The sequence below is a fragment of the Camelus dromedarius genome, chromosome 21 (assembly GCF_036321535.1).
Source record: "Camelus dromedarius isolate mCamDro1 chromosome 21, mCamDro1.pat, whole genome shotgun sequence".
Taxonomy (NCBI): domain Eukaryota; kingdom Metazoa; phylum Chordata; class Mammalia; order Artiodactyla; family Camelidae; genus Camelus; species Camelus dromedarius.
Genome location: NC_087456.1, coordinates 340,539 through 366,414, shown reverse-complemented (window position 1 = coordinate 366,414; position 25,876 = coordinate 340,539).

Genomic DNA, 25,876 nt, shown 5'->3' with positions numbered 1-25,876 from the left:
TAACTAGACTGATTAATGTGTTCCAATGTGATTTCCCTGACAATATTTTTTCAAGTCTGTCTGCTATTTATTCCCACCATGGAGCAGCAACTCTAAATGCCAGTGATAAAATACTCCTCCCTGGAAAACATTTTCTTGGGCTAAGTTGTAAACAGTGGATCTGGCTACAGTTTCAGTGAATCATCAATGAACGTTAAAGCTGCCCAGTGAACCTTTTTTTTGTAACAGCTCTACTGAGATACAATTCACATAAACACAGTTCACCATTTTAAAGTATATACTTCAGAGATTCTTGGATAGTCACAGAGATGTGCAGTCAACACCACTACTGAATTCCAGGACATCTTCATCATCCCCAAAGAAATCCTGTCTGTACCTATTAGCCCTTCTCCATTCTGCCCTTCCCTCAGCTCCTGGTAACCACTCTACGGATTTGCCTATTCTGGCTATTTTATATAAATGGAATTGTACACTATATGACCTTTGGGGTCTGCCTTCTTGCACTTAGCATAATGCTTTCAAGGTTCATCCATGTTGTAGCATGTATCAACACTTCATTCCCTTTTTGTGGCTGAATAAAATCCCATTGTATGGATAAAATATACTCTGTATATCCTTTCATCAGTTGATGGACATTTGGGTTGTTTCCAGTTTTTGGCTATTGTGAATAATGTTCTCTGAACATTTGCATACAAAGTTTTGTGTAGACATATGTTTTCAATTCTCTTGGATATACATCTAGGTGTGGAATTGCTGGGTCAAATGGTAACTCTATGTTTAACTTTTTGAGAAACTGCCAAACTTTTCCACAGTAGCTGCACCATTTTACATTCTTATCATCAATGTATAAGGATTCCAATATCTCCACATCCTTACCAGCACTTTATGCTGTCAATCTTTTAGAGTACAGCCATCTCAGAGTATGTGAAGTGGTATCTGTGTGATTCTGATTTGCATTTCGCTGATGGCTAAGGATGTTGAACATCCTTTCATGTGTTTAGTGGTCCTTTGTGTATCTTCTTTGGAAAAGTGTTTACTCAGGGGTTTAGCTCATTTTTAAATCAGGTCATTTCTCTTTTGATTAATGAGTTGTATCTGTTCTTTATGTATTCTGAAAACTAGTACCTCATCAGATACGTAATCTGCAAATATTTTCTCCCATTCTGCAGGATGTCTTTTCCATTTCTTGATGGTGCCCTTTGAAGCTCCCTATTAATTTTTTAGTCAAATAATCACTAATGCCTCAGACTGAACAATCTTTTTTTCATAATTTCTAAAAGTGCTTCCTGTTTGCAGATGGGCCTAGAGACATCAGTCCTGCTACCACTGACCCTCTCACTCGGTGCTGATCCTTCGTTAGATTGGACCATAAATGCCCTGTTAGGTGTCTATCCATCCTTAGGACAATTAACCTCCTCAAACTTCCCAGGAAGCCTTTTAGTAGCTTTAGAATGATCATGCTACATTGTGAATGCCTGCTTTTGAGTAAGTGAACTCAGTGTTGTTTCTTTTTTAATTGGTATTATTTGGCTCGGAGTATTTGGGTTAGCAGCTTTTCCCACAGGAATACAATATAACCATAAGACTTTTAGAAGTGCTCTCTTTAATCAATCTTACCTTTTACTTTCCCCTCCAAGACTGCTTTGCCATCTGCTTTCCCATTTAAATTAAATTTGCCCAGAAGTTTAAATTTTCTTGATATCATTTGGATCTAGCTAAACTCATCAACCCTAGACTAACTGCAGTGAGGGGCAAGGTAGAGGGCGATCCAGGCTGAATTAGTGACAAATCTGAGTTCTAGAATATTTGGAAAGAAATGCTGCAGCAGCTAATTAGGCATGGTAACCATGTCCAACTTTAAGGATCCACAGAAGCAAGATATCAGGTTAAATGGACTAACAGTGGGGCCTGGGCAACAATTAAGTAGCCCATAGGCTTGCCCAGCAAGCTGCTCCAAAGACTGGAGTTGCTTTTTGGATCTAAGGCTTCATCTGGACCACAAGTATCAGAGGCACAGCTGCAAATAAACTTTGGGGATGACAGTTCGTTCTGGGTTGAATTGTGTCTCCCCTGAAAAAAAAAATCTGTTGGACTCCTAGCTCCCAGTACCTCAGGATGCAACCGTATTTGGAAACAGGATCTTTATGGGGGATCAAGTTAAGATGAGTTCATTAGGGTGGACCGTAATCCAATATAACTGGTTTCCTTATAACAATGGGACTCTGGACAGAGACAGGCATGTGCGGAGGGAGAGCCACGTGATGAGACAGGACGAAGGGGATGATGCTAAAGACAGAGGGTGGTGCAATGCCTCTTCAAGCCAAGGAGCCCCTGAGGCTACTAGAAGCTCTTTCTCTCGAGCCTTTAGAGGGAGCCTGACCTCGCTGACATCTTGATCTTGGACTTTCAGCCTCCAGAACTGGGAGAGAATACATTTCCATTGTTCTAAGCCACAAATACGGTGTGTGGTAGTTTGTGACGGCAGTCTTAGGAAACTAATCCACAACTCCAGGCACTAAGCAAAGGGTAAAAACTGTTGTTATCTCAGGTGGAAGGGTTGTCACGTCCTGCGGTGGCCATTCCAGTCACATCTGCACACCCAGACCATCCTCATAGTCAGTAGCGACATCTTTGAGATGAAAAGGAACAATGCAGAGTATGCATTCCACATTTCTTCCCTGAAGATGCACATTTCTACTTTACTAAATGTTATGAGACTTCCAAGTCTTGTTCCGGCTGTGCGTGCTGTGTGTAATAAAGGAAGAGTAATGGTTGTCTGGGTCAAACTGACGAGTTTGTGAGCTAAATAAGTCAAGAAATCAGTGAAGAAATCATAACCGCCTCCTCACTCCAACTCATTCTTTATAAATAATGCGGATGTCTTATTGGGTGATATGAAATTTTATCAGAAGTGTATTGAAGGACTATAACCATGTAGATATTGTGATGCTATATAACTAGTGGGGTTCAAAATAGGCTGAATGATGATGATGATGACTGTTTGGAGATTACAAACCACCACAAATATATGCTGGGCTCTTTGGTTGGTAGAAATTGTAAACAGTCTGCATCCTGATGCAGTCAAAATTAAGCCCAACACTAACACAATCAATCAGGTTGGTAGGAGATACTGGTAGAAATCAACAAGGCCAGTGAGCTAGAGACAAATTCTTACAATTTTATCTCCAGTTATTCCTTTTTCATACATTGCCTGTGGGCTGATATTACACACAATTATGTGGAAGAAAAAAATTACTGAAACAAATGTATTGAGACTTGTTTGGTAAGCATTACATTTTTAACTTAATTTCATAATATTGGCATTTATTCATTCAACAAATATTTCTTGAGCCTTTATTATGTGTGCTGGGCAACCAAGGCCCATCCATGAATAAGAAGAGCTTCTGGACACTGATGTCACATGGGGCTGATACTATGACTTCAGCCCCAGGGGTCAAACACACACACAGTTCTCCAGAAAAGCTCTGGGTCTGTCACAGCAAATCTCAAGGGTCTTTTGCATCTTAAATTCATAGAAGGACTTGATAGATTTTGCACTGTAACTTTACTCCCAGGGGAAAAAAATCTGAAATAAAAGATTCAAGAAAATACAGCGTATTTCTCATTCCATGTACATCTCCCATTTACGGAAGTTTGTTTACTTTTCTGCCAAAGGACATTTTAGCAAAACTTTAGTCCTCATTTAACAGCAGAAAGATGACAGCTGCAAGCTTGGTAAAGGAGAAATGCTCAGTATTAATCTGGTTACTTTTAGGGGAGGGGGAAGCAACATGTGTACCCTCTATGTGCAGAGTTTTCTAGAATTCTCTTAAAACTTAGAGAACCCAATCAGGGAGACACTCTTCTCCACCTCCTCCTCATGTTCCTCATCACCACCAACATCACCATCATTTGTATAATTACCTTTTTACAGATGCGGAAACTGCAGTTCAGAGAGGGAAAGTGACTTACCTGGCATCACACAGCCAGTAAGAGGCCACTTCAGTCCCTTCCACATTGCAAAATGCTGCTTCCAAAGTCCAGCTCCAAGGAAGTTACCCAGCTTTTAGCACCTGCTCACTAACGGCAGTCCCGTACATTTGTCCAAGTATTTTATTAATGGCCACCTATAATGTTTATAACCTACAGACTCCTAAATATGTTCCTTTTATTTCATAATCTATTCCCCTTATGTCTTGTGTTTTCCAGTGATATATTTTAGATCTGAGGAAGTTTATATTTCAAAATGATTCATTCTGTTCTGCCAACTGCAAGGCAAGACTGCAATAAGTGTTCTCTTGTTGATCAAGAGTGTGTATGTGTGAGCAGAAAGAAATACTATCTGAATTCACATCATGTTTTGGACCACCACCAACTAATACACTGACATGCCAATATACTGGATTGTTTACATACAAAGTAAATATCAAGCAAAAGGAAAACCCTTTTGTCAGTTACTAGATATTCCTCTTACCTTCTGGGGCATGTCAGATTGAAGCAAAATACGCCTGCTTCATCCTGTCATTACATTTGACCTAAACTTCATTTAAAAGACTAGAGAAATCATTTTAAAGCTGTAGTATTGATTAGGCTTTAGAAAAGTATTTGCCTCAGAATTTGATTTAAGTCTTGCTCAACGTTCACTTGTCAAGAATGTAACAGCTTTACAAATGAAACTAAAAAGGAGACATTTAATTCTAATTTCATTTACAAAAAGATTTTATGGAAGTAGACAAATTGGAAGGGCAACAAATTATCCTCCCCTCAATGGCTCCAATGCCTGCCTTGGCCAGTTGGTCGGTAATCTGGCTGGGACATGACCAGGGCATTTACTGCTCGATGGCAAGGAGCACGTTTAAAGGCCTGTTGACAGCTGATATTAGAGCTTTCCTTATGTTTATCCTTCTCTTCCTCTTTCAACAAGAGATTCCTGTGAAGAGCCTTTCTGGCTTTATGATGCTGAGCAACTGTGGACTGCAGCCCGACTCAGCCCATGGGGAAGCCGGAATTTCCAGCAAGCTGTCCCCCACTCCCAGTGAGATCAAAAGGACGCAGACAGAGGCTCTCCCCGCCGATAGTGGGTCTTTAACCAGCCCTCCAGTGCGCTGGGGACTGCTGAGCTGGCCTTACTACCATGTACACTTGAAAGAACACCTCGCTCCTCCTGATCACTACTGGTTTCTACAGAAACAAGAAAGAATCTGTTCTTTTGCTAAAATTTTCCCCTAAAGCTTTTTCTAGCACTGTATAAAACATTTATTTTTTGCTATCACAGTTCTCCATTAATAGCATCATTTAACCGATCAAAGAACAATGGGCTGAGTAAAGATGAGCGTGTGCTTCGTTTTCAGAAATCAAATCCTCCACGCGTTAAGCAGCCGTGGTCAGTTCATCTCTCCTGGGTCACTTTAGGACTCAAGTATTTTAGAGTAAATACTTGAAACAATGGTGTATCAGAGAGTGAAAAGGGGTCAACGAGGTATCTACTCCACCATGAGCTGACTTTTCCACTTCAGAATGCTTCAGCAGTTACAGTATTTAAATGAACTCTGTCTCATCAGTGTCACCGTAAATTATCCTTGAAAACTCCAGGGCTCCTGACCACAGGAATGTGAGTCACGGCCTTGATGCCTGTGTGGCTTTGCTGCGAGATAACGGCTGGGTTTCTCTTCTCCAGGGACCACATTTGCTCCAGAGTTGCTAAGGCTAGTAAATACTGTATCTGTCCTCCTGTAATCACCAAGCAAACAGACTTGCCCTCCATCACATAAAACCCCCAGAGGTGTTAGGTCGTGAAAGGGGTATTGAACTAGTGCCATGCTTAAAATCTAAGATGGGAATCTCTGTGGCATAAATTCAGACCAAATCTGCTACATGGTTGCATGTGTCTCGTCTTCTATCAGATTCCATTCATTTATTCTTGCCTCAATAAATATTAATTGAGTGCCAGCTATGTGTTGGTCACAGGGTTTTAAGCACTGCAGGTAAGGTGCAACACTGAGCAACAGACACGGTCCCTGTCCACCCCAAGTTCATAGTCTAGCATGGAGATAGGCATTTTAAAAAAAATCATACAGTGAACTACAATTGTAAGAAATGCTGTGAAACAAAAGTACTGAGTGCCTAAGAAAAACTCTGATGGAGTCTAAGGGGCTGCAGAAACACCTACAAAGTAGGGTTCTGCTGCAGGTGAAATTAACTTGTAACTTGTGCATGTTTTGCAAAATCGTGGAACTGTCAGAGCTCGTGAGAGGTGAATGGCTCAGCTGTTCAGGATAAGTGGTTTTCTCAATCTGGAGATTCTTAAGAATGAAGCCTCACAGGTTTCTTTAAAAACTAAAAATAAACTTATCATATGATGCAGCAAGCCCACTCCTGGGTATATATCTAGAGAAAACTATAATTTGAGAAGACACCTGCACCCCAGTGTTCATAGCAGCACTATTTACAATAGCCAAGACATGGAAACAACCTAAATGTCCATCAACAGATGACTGGATAAAGAAAATGTGGTATATATATGCAATGGACTATTAGCCATAAGAATGAAACAATTCCATTTGCAGCAACATGGATGGACTTAGAGATTATCATATTAAATGAAGTCAGACAAATATCACATGATATCACTTTTATGTGAAATCTAAAAACAAACGACACAAATGAACTTATTTGCAAAACAGAAACAGAGTCACAGACAGAGAAAACAAACTTATGGTTACCAAAGGGGAAAGGGGGTAGGAGGGATAAATTAGAAGTTTGGGATTAACAGATACACACTACTATATATAAAACAGACATACAACAAGGATCTACTGTACAGCATGGGGAACTATATTCAATTTCTTGTAATAATATATAAGGGAAAAGAATCTGAAAAAAAAATATATATGTATAACTGAATCACTTTGCTGTACACCTGAAACTAATAACGTAAATCAACTACAACATAAAATTTTTAAAAACTAAAATAAAATTTTTAAAAAATGAATGAAGCCTCATAGACTTCCTTGGTGGCTCATCTGCTGCTTGAACATATTATAACTCTGGGAGTTCCTTCTTAGCTACCAAGATAGCTAAAGGACCACACCATAAAGTAACTCGCCCATAAGGCAGTCTTCAGCTGGGGAAGGGGGGAATGCAACTGTCACTGAAATGCTGTGTTTCATGTTCTGAATCAAATACAGAGTGAGCAGCAGAGTCTGAGGACTAACTCTCTATTCCCAGTGCACATATACAACAAAATAGATCCTTGGTATTCATGGATGATCCGGTTTTGCTATTCACACAACCGTTTTCATATTTTTCACTCTTTTTTCTTTTATTCTGAATCTGAACTTTTGGGACAAAGTTAGTATCTGGTTAAATAAGAGACACAAATACATATTGGAAAAGAGCATGAGCTTAAAAGTCAGACACATTGGGTTTGAACCCCAACCACACCACTTATTAGTGTATAAACTTGTGCAAATCATGTAACATTTTTGAGTCTTGGCTTCTGGTCTGTGAAATGGGGATAATAATAACTCATGAGGCTGTTGCAAATATTAAATGAGATAATGCATGTAAACTATTTGGCACAGAGCTTGGTTAAGAGTAAACATTCAGAAAACAAAGCCTTAGGATATGCACACACCCAAAAGTGCACTTTTAACTGACATATACTTCTATACATATTTTATAAATATGTATATGTGTGTTATACCTTCTTACCTTTTTGCTACTGTGAAAATAAATGGACATCTCATTTAAAATGGAGTCAGGAAGCCCTGAAGGGGGAGCTCTTGCACACTTGCAGACCCCAGCAGGAAGAAATGTACCTTGCTCTCTCTCCAACAAGAGAAAGCTTACTTTACACACCCCAGCAGGAGGAAGAAAGATCTTCTCTTTGCCCAGCAACAGCCCAGCCAATGAGAAACTGCCACACTCGGCCAATGAAAAGCCACTGCCACCATGAATTCACAGTCTACTCCAATAAACTTCCACTCAAAACAGTCCCTCCCAACTTCCTCCTTTTTTCTATAAAAGAACTCTCCTTTCCTTTGTTCTCCAGACTCGCCTATGGCTTGCCATAGTTTGCTTGTCCTGAATTGCAATTCCTCTGCTATTCCTAAATAAACTCATTTGGCTGGTAAAACAACTGGCCACTTTATTTTTAAGGTTGGCAATACATGGTTTCAGAAATTGGATCCGAAGGCAACAAGCCCCCGAGGAACTTACGACTCCCAGAACTGTGCGAGGTGCTCACTTGAGCTGCTTGCACACTCGCCTTCTGTGAGTTATCTGTTTCCTTTAAGTTCAGTTAAGTCTTCTCTGGGATCCAAGCTCCTCTCTTTGGTCAAGCACTCTGACTTCATTTGGCATCTGTTTTTAAGACAGCATCGCCCTTTCTAGTGAGTACTATTTTCTAAACTTCTGAATTTTCAGCAATGGAATCCAACTCTGCTAAATTCTCTCAGGAGTACCCCCTTCTGGGACCCTGACTTTGGTTTTATGTTTAAAAATTATGCTTCCTCCTTATGTGTATTTTAAATTGACCAACTTAACCAAAAAATGATTTAGAACTTCAATGGCCATTATGGAGAACTTTTGACCTCCCCAAACTTGTTTTTCTGAGAACTAAATTAGAAGACCATGGCTTTAAAATTAAACAGACTGAATGGGATGCCTATTTTAATTGCTACCTGGAGGCTTCCAAATGCATTCAAGACTCTAAAATCACCTCTTTACAAAATATCATTTCTAAATTAACTGAGGCAAATAAACAATTGGGGGAAAAAACAGAAAGCTTCTGAGGCCTCTTTTTCCCCTCCCCCATCCTCTATGTCTCCAGGTGGACAGCAGCCATCTTGTGCCAAGGCCCGGCCCCTCTTCTCTTCCGTGCTGTCCCTACGTCCTCATTCTAATCCTCTCACTGACCTTCCCTTTTTCTCTGAACTTCTCCCCCACTTTCTCCTCCCCTGAACCTATTAAAACCTGCCCCTTTAAACCAGGCCCTCTGAGGAGCCAAATGGTAAACTCCTCATTTCTTATGCTCCCTGGGCTAAAGCTGAACTACAAGCTATAGTCAGAGTTTCCCAAAGTAACAGAAGTTCCCCACGAGTTTGTTGAGGAATTTAAGATGGACACTCAAACGTAAGCTGGTTTCTCTGACTTATGTCAGCTGGTTTACATGCTTGTCAGTAAAAGTCAAGCCCAGCCCTGGACAAAGACTGCCCACTGGGAAAATCATGAAGCGTCCGCAGGAATACAACCAGGAGACCACTGCAGCCTGCTGCTTTAATTATGCGGTCAGGCTCAGGGAATCGCCAGGTGACTCCATTTGGCAACCTCTAGGGCTTTCCCAAAACCTGTTGATTGGAATAAGATTCAGACTTGCCCTCAAAAACCCAAATGAACCTGTGCACAACTATCACAGTCAACTCCAAATTGTTTTTAAGGAAAATTCTGGTCTCCCTACCTGAATCCACTCAGGTAGCCTTTACCTCTATGTTCACAAACAGGCTAAACCAGGATCTTTCTCTTCTAGTTAAAAGGGATGGAATGGGAACCTACATCCACACCAGATCTAGTTAATTTAGCAAACCAGCTCGCCTGCACCCTGGATGATTCAACTAAAAGACCACTGAAATCCTCAATTTTAAACTAAAAGAAAAAAAAATGGAGGCCCCTAAACAAAAACAAAAGCCTCCTGGCTTCTGCCATTACTGCAAAAAGCCAGGACATTGGAAAAAAGACTGTCACAAATTTAAGCACTCCAGGCACCTTCAGCCCTCTAACTAGCCTTTCCAATGCCCTCCTAACCCCCAGTTATGAGGCTCTGAGGAACTACGGGGGCTCTTCCAAATCCTCCCTTTTCATTGGCTTGAAGAAACACTCTCCAGATCGAGAATGAATCCATCTATGACCTTACTGACACAGAACTACACTCTCAGTGCTCAGTGCCACTGGTATTAAACAGCCCCTGCCTCAGAGTACTAAGGGGGTTCAAATTGGGGGGGATCTCAAGTAAACTTCAACAGGTTCCTGTTTCTAAACCCATCTCCTTTTGTTTAGGCCCTCTAAGAGATACCCAACCTTTTCTCCTTATTTCCTCCACCCCTACTCATTTATGGGGCTGACATTTCATAGAAAAAGACCATGCTGAAATTTCTTTCTCCCAAAAAAAGGAAAACAATTCTAGAATTTGATAGCAGCAACCAAAATAGCCAACTACTGAGTGAATCAAATGATCCTTCAACATCTTTTTTTTTTCTTGCTCCATCTCTGATGGCACTGGAGCTGATTCTAAGGAAACTTAACCATTTGTCCCTGTTAGATCAGCTGCCACTCTTCTTAAGGGCAAAATCCTCAACTGATATTGGCAGATTCCAGAGTATAGCTCCTATTAAGATCCAAACAGATCCCTCAAAGCACCTCCTCAGAATTAACCAATACCCTATATAAAGGCCATCCAGGGTATTAAGCCAGCAAGATGATTATAAGACGTGTACTAGTCCCTGTACCATCCCTATTTTACCTCAAAAGAAACCCAATGACCACGGATGGAGATTTGCCCAAGACCTCCAAGCCATAAACAAAATTGTCATACCTTGTCACCCTGTTGTTCCTAATCCCCATGCTTTTTTAGCCTTGTGCCCATCAAAACCAAAGTTTTCACTGTGAGTAAATTATGTAGCACCTTCTTTAGCATCCCTGTAGAGAATGCTAATCAGTATCTCTTTGCCTTTATTTGGGAAGGGCAACAATATACCGGGACAGTAACGACCCAGGGTTTTACCAAAGTCCTTCTTACTTCTCACAAAACTTAAGAGCTGATTTAGATGATATAAAATGTTCTGGAGGCTCTACTTTATTAAAATACATAGATGACATTCTTCTCTGCTCCCCTTCCCAGGTCTTTATTCAGGAAGACAGCATCCACCTATTGAAGCTTTTAGTCTCAAAGGGACATAAAATTTCTAAGGAGCAACTGCAATTGATCAAACCCAGCTTCATTATTCCAGGCACCTGATCATGGGAAAAGGGCTGCACCTTGATCCAGATCGTCTTCACGGCATCGTGAACTTCCCAAACTCCAAACCAAATGCCAACTGTGAGGTTGTCCTTGGCTCACTGGTGATTGCCAGAAAGGGATTCTGAACTTTTCTCTCATGGCCCAGTCTTTACATGCCTTACTAAAGAACATGAAACCTGACCCTTATTACTTGGGAAGAACCAGATGATCCAGCTTTTAATACCTTAAACAAAAGCTTGAAAAATCCCCCTGCCCTTGAGCACCGTAATTATCCACTTCCCTTTTCCCTCTTTATGTAGGAGAAGGAGGTAAGTGCTCTCGGAGTAGTCACCCAAAAACATGAGGACCACCATCGCCCCATAAGGTACCAGAGTCAGCAGCGAGGCCCTAAGGCATAAGGACATCCACCTTGCTTCAGAGCCACTCCCGCCACTGTCCTTTTAGTTAAGGCCACAAAAGAGATAGTCATGGGATCCCCTCTGACCATTTTTGTACCCCAAGCAGTGGAGTTCTCCTGAATTCTCACCAACTCAACACCCTTCAACCACTTGTCTTCCTATGAAATCCTCAGGGTAACCAGTCCTCATATAACTCCTTCTCACTGTAATGACCTTAATTAGCCTTGTCACCTTCTTCCCTTCTCTGCACACTGTACTCCTCGTGGCGCTCTGACAGATCACCTCTTGACCCCTCGTGATGATTTATAGGAAACTCCCCTAACCGATGCTGAGTTTTCATGGCTTACTGACTGTTCTTAAAGAATGAAAATGGTAAATGCTGGATATGCAGTTGTAAGTCCTTTTGAAGTCATCAAGGTGGCACCTTTGCCTTTGGCAACCTCGACCCAACAGGCTGAATTATACGATCTTAGTCAGGCTTGCACTTTAGCAAAGGGCAAAACTGCAAATATCTATATGCCTTTCGAGTGGCTCATGACTCTGAGATGCTATGGGAACAGCGAGGCTGCCCTACTTCCAGTGCGGTAAAGTTTTAAATGGTTCTTCTGCCTAGGATTTATTAGATGCCGTGCTCCTGCCAGGCACGTGAGCTGTTATTAGGGTCCCTGGGCATTCCAAACTGGACTCCCTGGAAGCTAAAGGAAACCACACCACAGACATTTCTGCCAAGAACGCTGCTCTTAAAAGAACCAAAACCCAAACCTCTGTCATGGTCCAAAGGGATGTTTCCCCAAATGATAACTTAGAGAAAATGGCCAGAGAAACCCAAGAATTGGCTCCAGAAAAGGAAAAACAAGATTGGAAATCTAGTAACTGTTGCTCTGATAAAAAGAGAGAACTCTAGTTTGGGCCAAATAACAATCCAGTGTTGTCAGAGACTCTAAAATTGCCATTTCTGACTACTGTATATGCATGAAACCATGGGTCTGTGGATAAAATGTAATGTTTATGAATCAATACTGGTGGAGAAATATTGATAAAGCCACAAAAAATGCATGCTTTGCCTACCCCACCTGCCCAAAATATAATTCAGGAGAACCTGTCCACAGTGCTCCTGAATACTTAAAACTGCGCAGTGGACCAATGGACCATTGCAGGTTTGGCAAATGGATTTTATTCAGTTTCCCCCATCACATGGATATAAATATGTTGTAGTCATGGTTTGTATGTTTTCCCACTGGGTCTTAGCCTTTCCACGTAGACAAGCTACTGCCTCTTCTGTGGCTAAAATTCTTTCAGAAAAGATTACCCTTACCTGGGGGACCCCTCTTAAGCTCCATGGCAACCGGGGAACCCATTTTCCTGCAAACATTACAGCAAGTTTGCGTTGTTTGGCCAGTCCTAGTGCATTTTCACGATGCTTCCCACCCTCAATCCTGAAGGCTGGTCAAACGCACTAATGGCATCATTAAGTCTCAATTTGCAAAATTTGTAGAAACCCTTCAAGCACCCTGGCCGAAGGCACTGCCATTAAGTCCTTCTGAAACTCATGTCTAAACCCTTTTGGAAACCATAAACCCTCTCACCCTTTGAGATAATCACAGTATGCCCAATGCACCCAGCTCCTGCTTCTTTTGATCCACAGCTGATAAAAGGAAATTACACTTAAGTATTGTAAAGGCTTAATTGCTTCTGTTGAAAATAACCGTGCTTTAGTAGAGCAATCTTTTCACAGCGTCTCCCATCTTCTCAGGAGGTGAAGACTTTAAGCATCACTCCTTTTAACCTGGAAATTTTGTCTATTGGACAAGACATCTCCAGAAAGACTCTCTTCCACCTCATTGGAAAGGCCCCTATAAGGTGCTGTTAAGCAACCTGTGTGCTGCCTAACTCCAAGGAATAGACTTTTGGATTCATGTGTCACACCTAAACCTGGACTGGACTTGCATACCATCTGGTGGCCTGAAAATAAACATTTTCAGGAATTAAAGTAGATGACATCTGCAGGAGACAGCTTTCCCAATATGACCAGACCAAGCCTGTATAACTTTTTTCTCACTGTTCCTTCTTACCTTATTCCCTCCATCTCTTTATTGGAAAGGCAATATTTTATCCACATTTCCCAATCTACTGAGAAAAGAGGAAGTCGTTCTGACTATTGCATCTGTCACCAGAAACTCCAATCTGTTCATGATGTTGGAGATCCTTTGTTATTTTTTTTCTTTTTCTTTTAACATTTTTTATTGAGTTATAGTCATTTTACAATGTTGTGTCAAACTCCAGTGTAGAGCACAATTTTTCTGTTATACATGAACATATATATATATATTCATTGTCACATTTTTTTCTCTGTGAGCTACCATAAGATCTTGTGTATATTTCCCTGTGCTCTACAGTATAATCTTGTTTATCTATTCTACATTTTGAAATCCCATCTATCCCTTCCCATCCTCCGCCCCCTGGCAACCACAAGTTTGTATTCTATGTCTATGAGTCTGTTTCTGTTTTGTATTTATGCTTTGTTTGTTTTTTTAGATTCTACATATAAGCGACCTCAAATGGTATTTTTCTTTCTTTTTCTGGCTTACTTTTACTTAGAATGACATTCTCCAGGAGCATCCATGTTGCTGCAAATGGCATTATGGTGTTGGTTTTTATGGCTGAGTAGTATTCCATTGTATAAATATACCACCTCTTCTTTATCCAGTCATCTGTTGATGGACATTTAAGCTGTTTCCATGTCTTGGCTATTGTAAATAGTGCTGCTATGAACATTGGGGTGCAGGTGTCTTTTTGAAGTAGGCTTCCTTCTCGATATATGCCCAGGAGCAGGATTCCTGTGTCATATGGTAAGTCTATTCCTAGTCTTTTGAGGAATCTCCATACTGTTTTCCACAGTGGCTATACCAAACTGCATTTCCACCAGCAGTGTAGGAGGGCTCCCTTTTCTCCACAACCTTTCCAGCATTTGTCATTTGTGGATTTTTGAATGATGGCCATTCTGACTGGTGTGAGGTGATACCTCATTGTAGTTTTGATTTGCATTTCTCTGATAATTAGCGATTTTGAGCATTTTTTCATGCGCTTATTGATCATTTGTATTTCTTCCTTGGAGATTTGCTTGTTTAGGTCTTCTGTCCATTTTGGGATTGGGTTGTTTGTTTCTTATTAAGTTGTATGAGCTGCTTATATGTTCTGGAGATCAAGCCTTTGTCAGTTTCATTTGCAAAAATTTTCTCCCATTCCGTAGGTTGTCTTCTTGTTTTACTTACGGTTTCCTGGAGATCCTTTGGTTTTACCCATAATCAATTTCTCATTAGTCCCAGATCCTACTGTCAGTTGTATGCACAAGCTGACAGATGTTACCTATCTGGTTAGGCTGTTCTGGCCACGTGTTCCCATACCTTGTTTCAAATATTCTCCAACCATAACCAAACTAGTTCAGCTGAACACCTCCACCTTGGCACTCTTTTTCTTATTTAAATATGACCTGTTCCCTTGCACCCAAGGGAAATTCAAAGATGCTAACTCCTCTTTTCAAGGCTTTTAGAAAAGACCCCTTTAGGTTGGGATGGTACCTTACAGAATGTCATCCCAATTCCTCTGAACCCTGGCTTGAAAAGGTCAGTCAGGAAATTCCAGCTAATAAAGGTATCAATAATCACACCTTAGCTAGAGTCTTCTGTGTGACACCTGGTTTTATTTTTGTCCGTGGTGGTTGGCATTTCTCTTGGCCATATGTATGTTTAGATAGCTGGGAAACTGGAGATCAGTGCTTACTGGCACATTTAACTGTCCCTGTCAACATTCATAACATATCAGAAACCTACCACTGGTTCTCTCTATTAAACCTCCATGGCCACCTTAAATGGAATCTTCCATGAGGCATACATGACTCCAAGTTTGCCTCCATAGGGAGAGCCCTTCTCCTGTGGGTCAGAGTAAATGCCAATGAATGCATGACCAGAAATCTCTCCCTAACATTATGTTCGCTAGCCAACTCCACAGCCAAGGCAGTAGCATCCCCAAAATAATCACTTGATTCACTGGCTAAAGTGGTTTTGGACAATTGTAACAGCCCTTGATTATCCACTTGCTGAACAAGGAGGTGTTTGTGTGATAGCAAATACCACCTGTTACTCATGGATAAACGCTTCTAGGAAGGTGCATATTCAACTACCCAAGATCAGGGAACCAGTACACTGGTTACAAAAAATTCCACCTAACTCTCCATGGTCCTTTGATTTGTTCATTTGGCTACCTTCAGGTCTAGGCAAATGGTTTAGAACAATCATACAACTTGGATTTGTCATGTTAACTTTCATTCTGCTTTGTATAATTATTTTTTAACTTTATACATGTTGCCTGTCAAATCTCTGCAGAACTGATGCACCAAATAGACAGATGTTATCTCAGTGCTTCAAGGTGACCTCCAGTGCTTTGATAAGACATACACTTTAGATCAGAGGTGCTTGAGTTCTCCTTCCTCCCCTTTCTTGTTACCCAAATGTGGCCTCAATGGTTTCCAATATGTGTGCTTTCCCTCAGACGTGGGACATGATGACCAGGAAAGGTCCTTTTTGACACCAAGGGACAAAGCCACCAAAACCTGACTCTTGATCAGTAGTGCTTTAAAGGAAAGATCTTGATCCCAAAAGAGGGGAATGTAAAAATAAATAAAGGAAACCTCACTTAACATGGAGTCTGGACGCCCTGTAGGGGGAGCTCTCGCGCACTACCACTCCACGCCACTTGCAGGCCCCAGCAGAAGTGTACCTTGTATTCCCCAACTGGAAGAAGCTTCTTTTACACACCCCAGTGAGAGGAAGACAGATTTTTCCCTTTGCCCAGCAACAGCCCAGCCAACGAGAAACTGCCAAACTCAGCCAATGAGAAGCTGCCCCTGCCCTGAATTTCTTCTCTTCTCCAGTGAATTTTGTTCAAAACAGCCCCTCGCAATTTCCCCCTTTCCTTTATAAATGAAGGTTCCTTTCTTTATTTCCTGGACTCACTTATGGCTTGCTGTAGTTTTCTTGTCCCAAATTGCAGTTCCTCTGTGATTTCTGAATAAATTGATTTGGCTGGTAAAATAAATGGCTATTTTATTTTTAAGGCTGACACTATATACATACAGCCTACCTTACTGATATAGAAACTCCGCCATATTGACATCTATATATATATATACGCACACACATACATATACATGTACATATACACACGTACTTCTGACAGCCTCGTTGATCTTTCTATCCCCAGGATTAAGCTCTGAGCCCAACACATAGTTGTTATGCAACAAACAGTTGTTGGAAGAAGGGAGAATAGAAATAAAAATATATTTTAGAGTTTAAAAATATGGAGGTTCTGTGTTAACATGCTCTCCTCAAAGACATGTTGACTGGGTTGACAAGGGTTTCTAATTATCCTTTTCCAATACCTTTGGACCCGATTCTTCTGTCAACTCTTAAGCAATATCAATGAAACAGAAATAACTGTAATCAAATGCTCACTGGGCCATAAACCTACTTGCAAGCATATGGATAACTACATTATATTTGCACCCCTAAGGTTTGTTAAACATCTGAGAATGAAAAAAACTAATAAATACGAGATTTATTTTTATCATTATTAAATTAAAATGGAAAAAGCTAAAGATAGCAGAGAACCTAAAAACTGAAACTAATGTATTCAAACAACTATGTATTTAAAAATATGGCTAATGACCTTGAAATTTTTCTAGTTGTTTCCTAGAAATCAACCCTAATAAAACTAAATCATCCCTAATAAAAATATTCATAAATTTTTCCTGCTGATGCCTTTAGGGGAATATTGAGTAAAGTGTTTGAAAGAGTCAGTTTTTTAACAACCTAAGAAAATAAAGTCCAGGGGACAGAATGTGTTTTTATCATATATAAGATGAATTACATAATGCTTCTTTAAGCAGAGAAGTATTTAAGTATATACCATGGCAAAATCTTAGGCTGCAGTCACTAAATCAAACGTTGCCAGTTTTCTGGGTTGAGAATGGTCAGTCATTAGCATAATTTCGAACATAACATAAACCAGAGGAAAGTATAAATTCAACCTGGAGAAATCCAGGAAGGCTGCTTGGAGGAGGCTGCACTCGAGCTGAACACTGAAGGATAATTAAGTTACCAGTGATGGAAAAGGTGAGGAAGATATGTTCCTGATCATTGGAAGAGCATAAGTAAAGGCACAGATGAGGAAGGAAAGAACAAAGAGTAAGTAATTAAACATGTGAAATGGTGTAAAATGGCAAAGCAGAAGATGCGGTGAGAAAGGGAGATGAGGCCACATTAAGATGCCTCGAAAACAGCACACTGAGTAATGTCGATGCTTTTTTTCTCTCATCAAGAAGGAATTACCAAATGCTTTGGAGGTAAATACTTTACTTCCAGACAGTTCATTACCCCTATTGCATCAAATGAATGAGGCAGCTCCTCTAAAATTACATAGGCATTTTGGACTTCACTGTCTTAATAATTTCTTTATTAGTTATTGAATACAGTCTAATGAGAGTATATCTGTCATCCCAAGTGTCTTAGACATGAACAAAATTTATATTTAAAATGTATCTGGGATTGAATTCAAATGATCAAATAGAGTTGAAAGTTAGTCCTAAACACTATGATATTGCCAGACAGGTAAGTGCCCCTATACATTTATTAAATCTGCCCACAGTGAGGAGAATATTATTCACAGCACATTTGTTGTTTTGTTCTATTGTATTTTTCCCTTCTGGATGTACTGAGGTTTCCATCCAACTCTGCAGAGTTTCCTTTATTTTATTTCCTCTGTTTGTATCCCCTTCATTTTCATGTTAACCTTTGGAAATAAAAGACAGGCAAGTTCTAAAGAGGATCAGCTGTCTTTCCTTCCTTCCTTTTCAACAAGCATTTACCAAGCAGCTGTGATGTGCCAGACACTGACTCTGACACTAGACGCACCAGAAGGAGTAAGACAGAGCGCCGTGTCTACCCTCAAGTAGTTCACAGTCTCGTTGGGGAGATAGCCCAGGCTGAAATTCAGTCCCAAGACACTTGGAAGCTTACCAACGGGTGTATGGAATGGGGAGTAAAAGGTTCCCATTGACATGCTGGGAACAGTTTTATTTTGTTCTTGTCTCATGAAAGATAAAACTGATCATTCTTTGGCAAAGACTAGTTTTTTGTTTTAGAAAAACCATTTCGATGGACTCTAGTTATCTAGACATACAGCATAATAAATGGCGCTATTATCTGCCTGGTCACTCAAGACAAAAATGGAGAGGGCATGCCCAAGTCCTCCCTTTCCCTCATCCCCCTTCCCCCATCCCCCCCCACTGGATCCCTGGGCAACTCCTACTGACTCCACCTCCAACGTATCTCCTGCATCCATCCGCGCCTCTCCACCCATGCGCACCACCATCATCACTCGCCAGCCCTACTGCAATAGCCTCAACAGCTGGCCTCCATTGCCTCCTTCTCCACCTCTCTATGGTGTATTCTCCAAAGGTGCCCTTGTAACCTGGAAGTCAGATCATGATTTTCCCCACTTCCACTCCTCCAATGGCTTCCACTGCGGGTGGAATACAATTCAGTTTGCTCATCCCAGCCTTTGAAGTACCCACTGACCTGGTCCTTGCCCACCTCCATGACCTCAGTGTCCAGAAGGTTACCCTCCTTATTTAACAAGGCTCATTTTGTTCCTTGGACAAGCCAAGCATGTCCCTGCCTCAGGGCCTTTTAGATTCCGCTGTGATCTCCTTGAACAGCTTCCCCCAGATCCTCACTTCAGCAGCCTGCACTCATCATTCAGGTCTCAGCTCGACCAGGGCCCTTTCTGACAGCTAAAGCTAACGTCGGCCTCTTCCATTTCTGGAACCACATCACATCATCTGATGGTACTGCCTTCAAATCACTGACTGCGATCAAAAATGAGACTGTCCGTTGCCTTTTTCACATCTGCCCCCTCCGACTAGAAAGTAAGCTCCATGAAAACTGCACCAAGTTCCCTACCAGGCCCTTAGCCCCTAGCTTGGGGCCCAGCAAACAGCAGGCCCTTTGCAAGAAGTGGGGAAGAGAAGGAAAGGAGGGAAAGAGGAAAGGAGGAGGGAGGGAGGAGAGTGGTTCTACTATTCTTGGGAATATCAGTGAAATCACCTGCCATGTGAGTACATCTGTTTGAGGTTCCTTTTTCTTGAATGGTTGAGCTGGCCTGTCTGTAGCCTCAGCTGCCATAGGGCTTCGGACAGGGAAGGGAGCATGGTTCAGTCAAGGGACTTCATCACCCACTTGGCAAACCTGACTCCCTCCTGATGCTCAGGACCGAGAGTCTCTAGAACCAGTCCTCCCTGTGGGACTGCGTGTCCCAAACCCAGGGTCCCAACTGACATGAGGATGTAGGCAGGACCAATTGTGGAAGGTGTCAACCCACAGGTTAAGTTCTAAAAGACACAAAGGTTATTTTCACTTATTTACTGAACTCCCTCATTCACTCGGTTGTTTTTAACAACCAGCAAATACGTTCTGAGCACCTACTGAATGGCTGGCGTAGTGGATAAAAAGATGACATGGTCTTTATCCTCAAGGAAGCCATCGTTTTCTGGAAGAGGCAGACACTGCAGACAAATCACTGCAGTCAACCATGGGAAGCACTGCCGGGGGAGCTGCAGAAAGCACTGTGGAAACCCGGAGGTAAAATACACCGGGACTAGGACGCCCATGGAGGTGGGGAGACAGAAATCGGGGAAAACTCCAGAGAGAGGGTATTAGAGCTGGGCTTTCAGGGTGACCAGAAGGTGCCCAAGAAACCCAGTCATCAAGCGAATTGGCATTTGAAGGCAATATTTTTTTTGAAACAAATCAAAATTCATGCAATATTTTCTTCCTTTTGCCTCAGGCTCCAACGTCCCTCAGGGCAGTACTGCTACTGATCCTGTCTTCCTTTAAAAATTAGATCTTTTGTTGGGGAGGGCACAGCTCGGTGGCACAGTGCCCGCTTAGCACGCACAAGGTCCTGGCTTCAATCCCCAGTACCCCCATTAGAAATAAGTAAGTAAATAAACCTAATTACCCCTAAAATAAATTTTAAAATTAAAGAAAAAAACAGTAATTAGATCTTTTTTTAATCATAGATATTTCACATTAATTTTGATTTGTTTACAGAGACCCCCATTAAAATATTGTTTATCTCAATTACAGATTTTGGGGCGCCACCTGAAATGCTGGGCTGGGGTGTTTCACCTGCCTTCCCCTCGCGATAGCCTTTCCCTAAGCCCGGCATTCGGTGTGATGGGGAGTAGACAGTCCACTTTTCCACGCAGTTGACTAGAAAAGACCAATGCGAACTGCCACACTCACTTCCCCAGCATCGCCTAAAGAAGGCAGTCAAACCAGTCTTCTGGGAGTGGAAACCTCACCGGTCACTCCCATGTTCCTTCCATGTTCCTTCCATTGTCTGGCGTATAGAAGCCACCAAGAACTGAGCACGCGGCATTGGAAGGCCAGCCCCCTGGCCTCCCAGCACCTGCGATTCCTGGTGTCTGTTCATGGCTTTCCCCTAAGCGAAGTCAGGACCTCAGAAAATGGTCATCCTTGCTCAACAGAAAGTGGAATGGCATCCGTGGCTAGTTTCCTCCCTTTCACTAAATGAGTGCATCTGGCCCGGGGAAATACGCTCCCTTTAACTGAGTAAAGCTAAAGGGCTGGTGCCAGTCTCTCCGGGGGTTGGGGGTGGGGAGCCATTCCTCCCAAAGATTCCAAGCTATAATTTTTACATTACAGTGTTATTACCAAGAGGTGGTTTTGTGTGCCACATCCTTTTCCGTTTCTCTTCTTATGTATCTGGAGACAGACAAGAGAGCATGTGTACTCTCTATTATTTCTTCTAAATATTCCTCTTGTTTGAAAGGGGAGGGTGGGCCTGGGGACCACCTTGCCCACCTTGGTGACAGTGCCGCTCTATATAGGTCTGTAAATCAGCCTCTGGCTTCTGGCCTCAAAGATACAGCATGGTGAGCAGGGAAAACACTTAGGTCTACAAAACTGCCTCTCACTCTTAGAGCTCATAACCTCATTGATTTCAGGCTGGATTTACAGCATCATTTGTTCCTGATAATAGCTACCCACCTGCATGACTCTACCAGGAGAAGGTAAAATAGAATGAAGCCAGGCAAAATAGAAAGGGAAAAGAAAAATCAAACCGAGTGAGGGCTTGACAATTTCACTGCTCTTGCCCTGATTCTTCTGTTTGTTTAGTTCACCTTGCTCTATAAAACTTGCCTGAACAGTCCTGATTTTCGCCTTCCTCCTCCAAAGGCATGGCTAGGATGCTCGGAACCAGTCATCTGTGACTCTACCCATGACCCACGTCTTTGTCAAATGCAGTGAAGCCTCGGATGGGGTGAAATCTCAGATCAGCCTGAGTTCAAATCCCAGCGTGGCCCTTTACAAGGCCTGTCCCTTGAGCAAGTTACTGAATCTCTCTGTGGATGTAACCGGCACTATTGCAAAAGATGGGTGCCTAAGGTTCTCAAAAAATTATGGGTGAATGAGATAAAGCGTAGAAAACACACTGCCTGACCATGGCAAATACTCACTAAAATGCTAGCTATTATTATGAACAAATATTTTTGAGAATATTTACATTCATTTAAATACAAAGATATATTTGAGGAACTGTTTTTAATATGAACAGGTCAGAACAATTTTAAGTGTCATTACAGTCAATTACCTAGAATTTGTAAGAAATATCCTCTCACAACATTGTAAAATGATTATAAATCAATAAAAAGTGTTAAAAAAAAAAAAGAAATATCCTCTGATTGAAATGGAGTAGAACCTCAAAATAATGGGACTCTTCAGAGACCAAACTAGCAGACATTTGACATTCAAATGAATGCTGGCACCTTTGAAGCAGCACCATGAGGAAACTGTCCCCTGTTTTCAAGGAGACAGACATTGCTCAACCGACTTTGGAATTCGTCTGAGGGAATTACCTTCAGCTATAGTTATGAACCAGGCATGAAAATGAGGCTCATTATTTTCCAGCCACAGCTCATTCATTCTTCAGTAAAATGTGCATTCAACCTTATCAACCTTCTTCCTCACCAAATCTGGCTCCAAATTATTTTGGTTGCTTCAGGAACCAAAAACCAAAAATAAAACAAAAAACAAAACAAAACAAACAAACAAACAAACAAAAACCACCATTGCTATGCAGAGATGAAAATCTGAGGTCTCTAATGATATTCCAGAAGAACAAGGCATGGATTCCAAAAGCCACTCACAAAGACGGAATCACCAACTCTTAACAAGTCTGCCTTGGTTAGGCAGCCCTGTTGGAAATCAGGCAGTGCCTCCTTGAGGATGCCACTTTGGATGGAGCCAAACTCAGGTTGATTTGGTACCACCCGCCACTCTTGACACGGCCATTCAGTAATAGCCACTTTCTACTTTCTGGTCAACATTAGAAAGCCTATGAAAGGGAGGCATGGCCGTTTGTAGCAAGTCTATTTCCTAATTAAACACTCTGACCATTCCCACATTTTGAAAATTAATCACTGCCTATGTTGAGCATCTACACAGAAACAATGATCTTAACAAGAATAAGCCCTCTGAAATCATATCTTTTTAAAGTTACTCAAAAAGTGGGAAGGCCATTCAGTTTCAATCGAGCAAGACAGAGAATGCAAATATTTTCTAGAGGAAGCACTCTGCAGGCAGAAGATAAACTTCCTCCACACAGGGTTAATAACGAAAATGCTGATACAACCTTAAGTATGGTGGCGCCCGGAACCAGTGCTATAATTAATCTAAATGTACTGTAATTACACTAAATGTTACTTCTGGAGAATAGTCCCAAATCATGCGGCTTTTTTATGCTTAGATAACACGCAGTTTATTTCCAATCATGGATGTAGGCATGATTTGCTAAAGGAACATTAGGTCTGGAAGCAATATCTTAATCAAATCAGAATTTCTTCTGTAAAACAAATCTTTGGCTTTTGAAGAATTAGCAGCATCTAATGCCTTAGGGTAGAGATGTGAAACTGAGCTGAAACCCCCACCCCTGGGTCTCTCCCCCTGGCTTCCACTCATTCACACGTATGTCCATGAGGCCCCTACACTTTCTATGCTCATAAACCACCACAGCTATGTCTAAATTATGCCCTGAAAACCCCGCATAGAAAAATCCATTGTAGGAAAGTTCACCTTGTATGGTTTATTCATTTCTTCAGAACAGAAGCTGGTTCCTTTTAGAAGGAACTCATCTAAACAAAACCTAATAGCAAGCGTCCATAAATTAGAAGGTTATTGGTATGTGCATAATTTGATGCATAAAAACTGAACGAATATTCCAGGGCTGAAAATGCAGGCTCTTACATATGCAGAAAGATTTTGTGGGGTTTTTTTGTGACTTTAGTTTTGTATGGGAGGACTGACTGGGATGGGACACCTACAGTCATTGGCTGCTGTCATCTTTCTGTTTGGTGGCTCTTCTCTGCACTCGTCTCCCCCCCGTTGGGGACTTCAGCAGGCGCTCGACACGCAGCTATGGAGCGAACATCACACGCCAGGCCTGGTTCAGGAGGCTGTGCATTCAGTGAAGCCAACAAAAACCGAAGTCTGAGCAGCACTGCAAAAGGACTTAGTACAGGAACAGGGTGAAAGACTGAGGTACGGCATGGTCCCTAATCTCACAGTCTGAAATCTGGACGGTAAAACATGGCAAATGCAAATTAAACCAAAGTGTCTTCCATCATCCCCACAAGTGAACAGTCTCTTCTGGTTTTATTTAAATATTTGAATAACCCCCAATATTGGTCAACATTGAAGATGCTTTTCAAACTGTTGTCAGTAGGAGTGAGATCGTGGGGAGGTCCCCATTCTACCCCTCCAATCTTGTCCCCGCTACTATCCCCACCCCCACCCCCAGGCACCTGTAAATTTGACTTAAACGGCTCACTCTCTCCCAGCAGCACCGGGGCCTTTCCCATGTCTGCCTCTCCTCGTGAGAAAAGGACTACTGATCCCTGAACCCCGATACCCATCCCCAGCTGTGGGAGGCCACAGGCCGTGCCGTGGTGTCCCTAGCAACTAGCCCAGCACCCCGCATGTAGTAGGTGTTTTAAAGTCTTTGCTGAACAAATGAGTGAATGAATAAGCCAATCATTGCAACAGGTTTTTAATAATCTTTCCTTGTCTGAGTCTTTGACATCTCTGGTAGGTAGGTATCATTATCACTGCTTTACGGATGACAGAAAAGAGGCTTAGAGATGTGAGGCGACTGGCCAAGGTGACACAGCCTAGACTTGGTGGAGCCGGCCATCAGTCTGACTGTTAATTCATGCTCTAGTCCTTCTCTATCCCTGTTCTTTCTGCTGGTCCCTTTGCCTTGTCAACTTCTAACCATGCTTTAAAGGTTAGGCCTCATCTTCCAGAAGCTGCCTCTAATCCAAGGGCTATGTCATATTTCTCTGAAATGCTACTTAAAAGCATCTTCTTCCACTGGGTTGTGAGCTGCTCCAGGACTGCGACGATGTCCCTGTTTTTGTCTTGCCAGTACTCTGTAGGTCCCCTGTGCTCAGCAAGCACTCGGGAGTATGAGTGGAAGGAAACTGAGGGGTGGGGATGGGGAGGAAATGAACAGACGACAAAGAATGGGTTGAGAGCACAGCTTAAAGCTCAGATCATGTCGCAGAAGGGACCTGTCTGCCTCTGTCTGCAGGGACCCAAATTCAATGTCACTGGAAAATGGAAACCCAGGGAGGGTGTCCTGTACCAGCAGCCTCTATGGCTTCAGCCCCACCCCTTTCAGAGAAGGTCACAGTAAATTTTATGTTATGTGTATTTTACTACAATGTTTTTTTCAAAAAGCTAGCATCCTAATTGAGATGTGTTCCAAGTATAAACTCTATATCAAGTTTCAAAGACTTGTTACCAAAAAAGCGTAAAGTTTCTTAGATAATTTCTATGTTAATTTTGTGTTGAAATAATAGTGTTTTAAATACACGGGGTTAAAATATAGTATTAAAATTCATTTTACCCGTTTCTTTTTACTTTTTCTAATGTGGCTTCTAAAAAATTGTGAATGACACACATGGCTTGTGTTTGATTGCTATTGGGCAGAGCAGGTCTGTATCTTGTTAGGGATGGTCATCACCAGGGTGTATGCGATTTGTCAAAAACGGAACTCAGCACCTAAGATCTGTGTGTTTTACTGTGTTACACTTCAATTTAAAAATCGCACGTGTACACACACGTGCACGTGAGAGAGGGAGAAGGCTACAGAGGAGTCTTCTCTTTTCATCCTCAAAGACCATTCTGACATAAAGGGGAAAAGCACTCTGTACATTTTTAAAATCCTACTAGATGTCAGGTCTTAGGTACAATTCCCTGCCTGACCTCTGGGACCAAACTCTTGCAGGGGGAACCCTCTCATTTCCTGTTTCACTTCA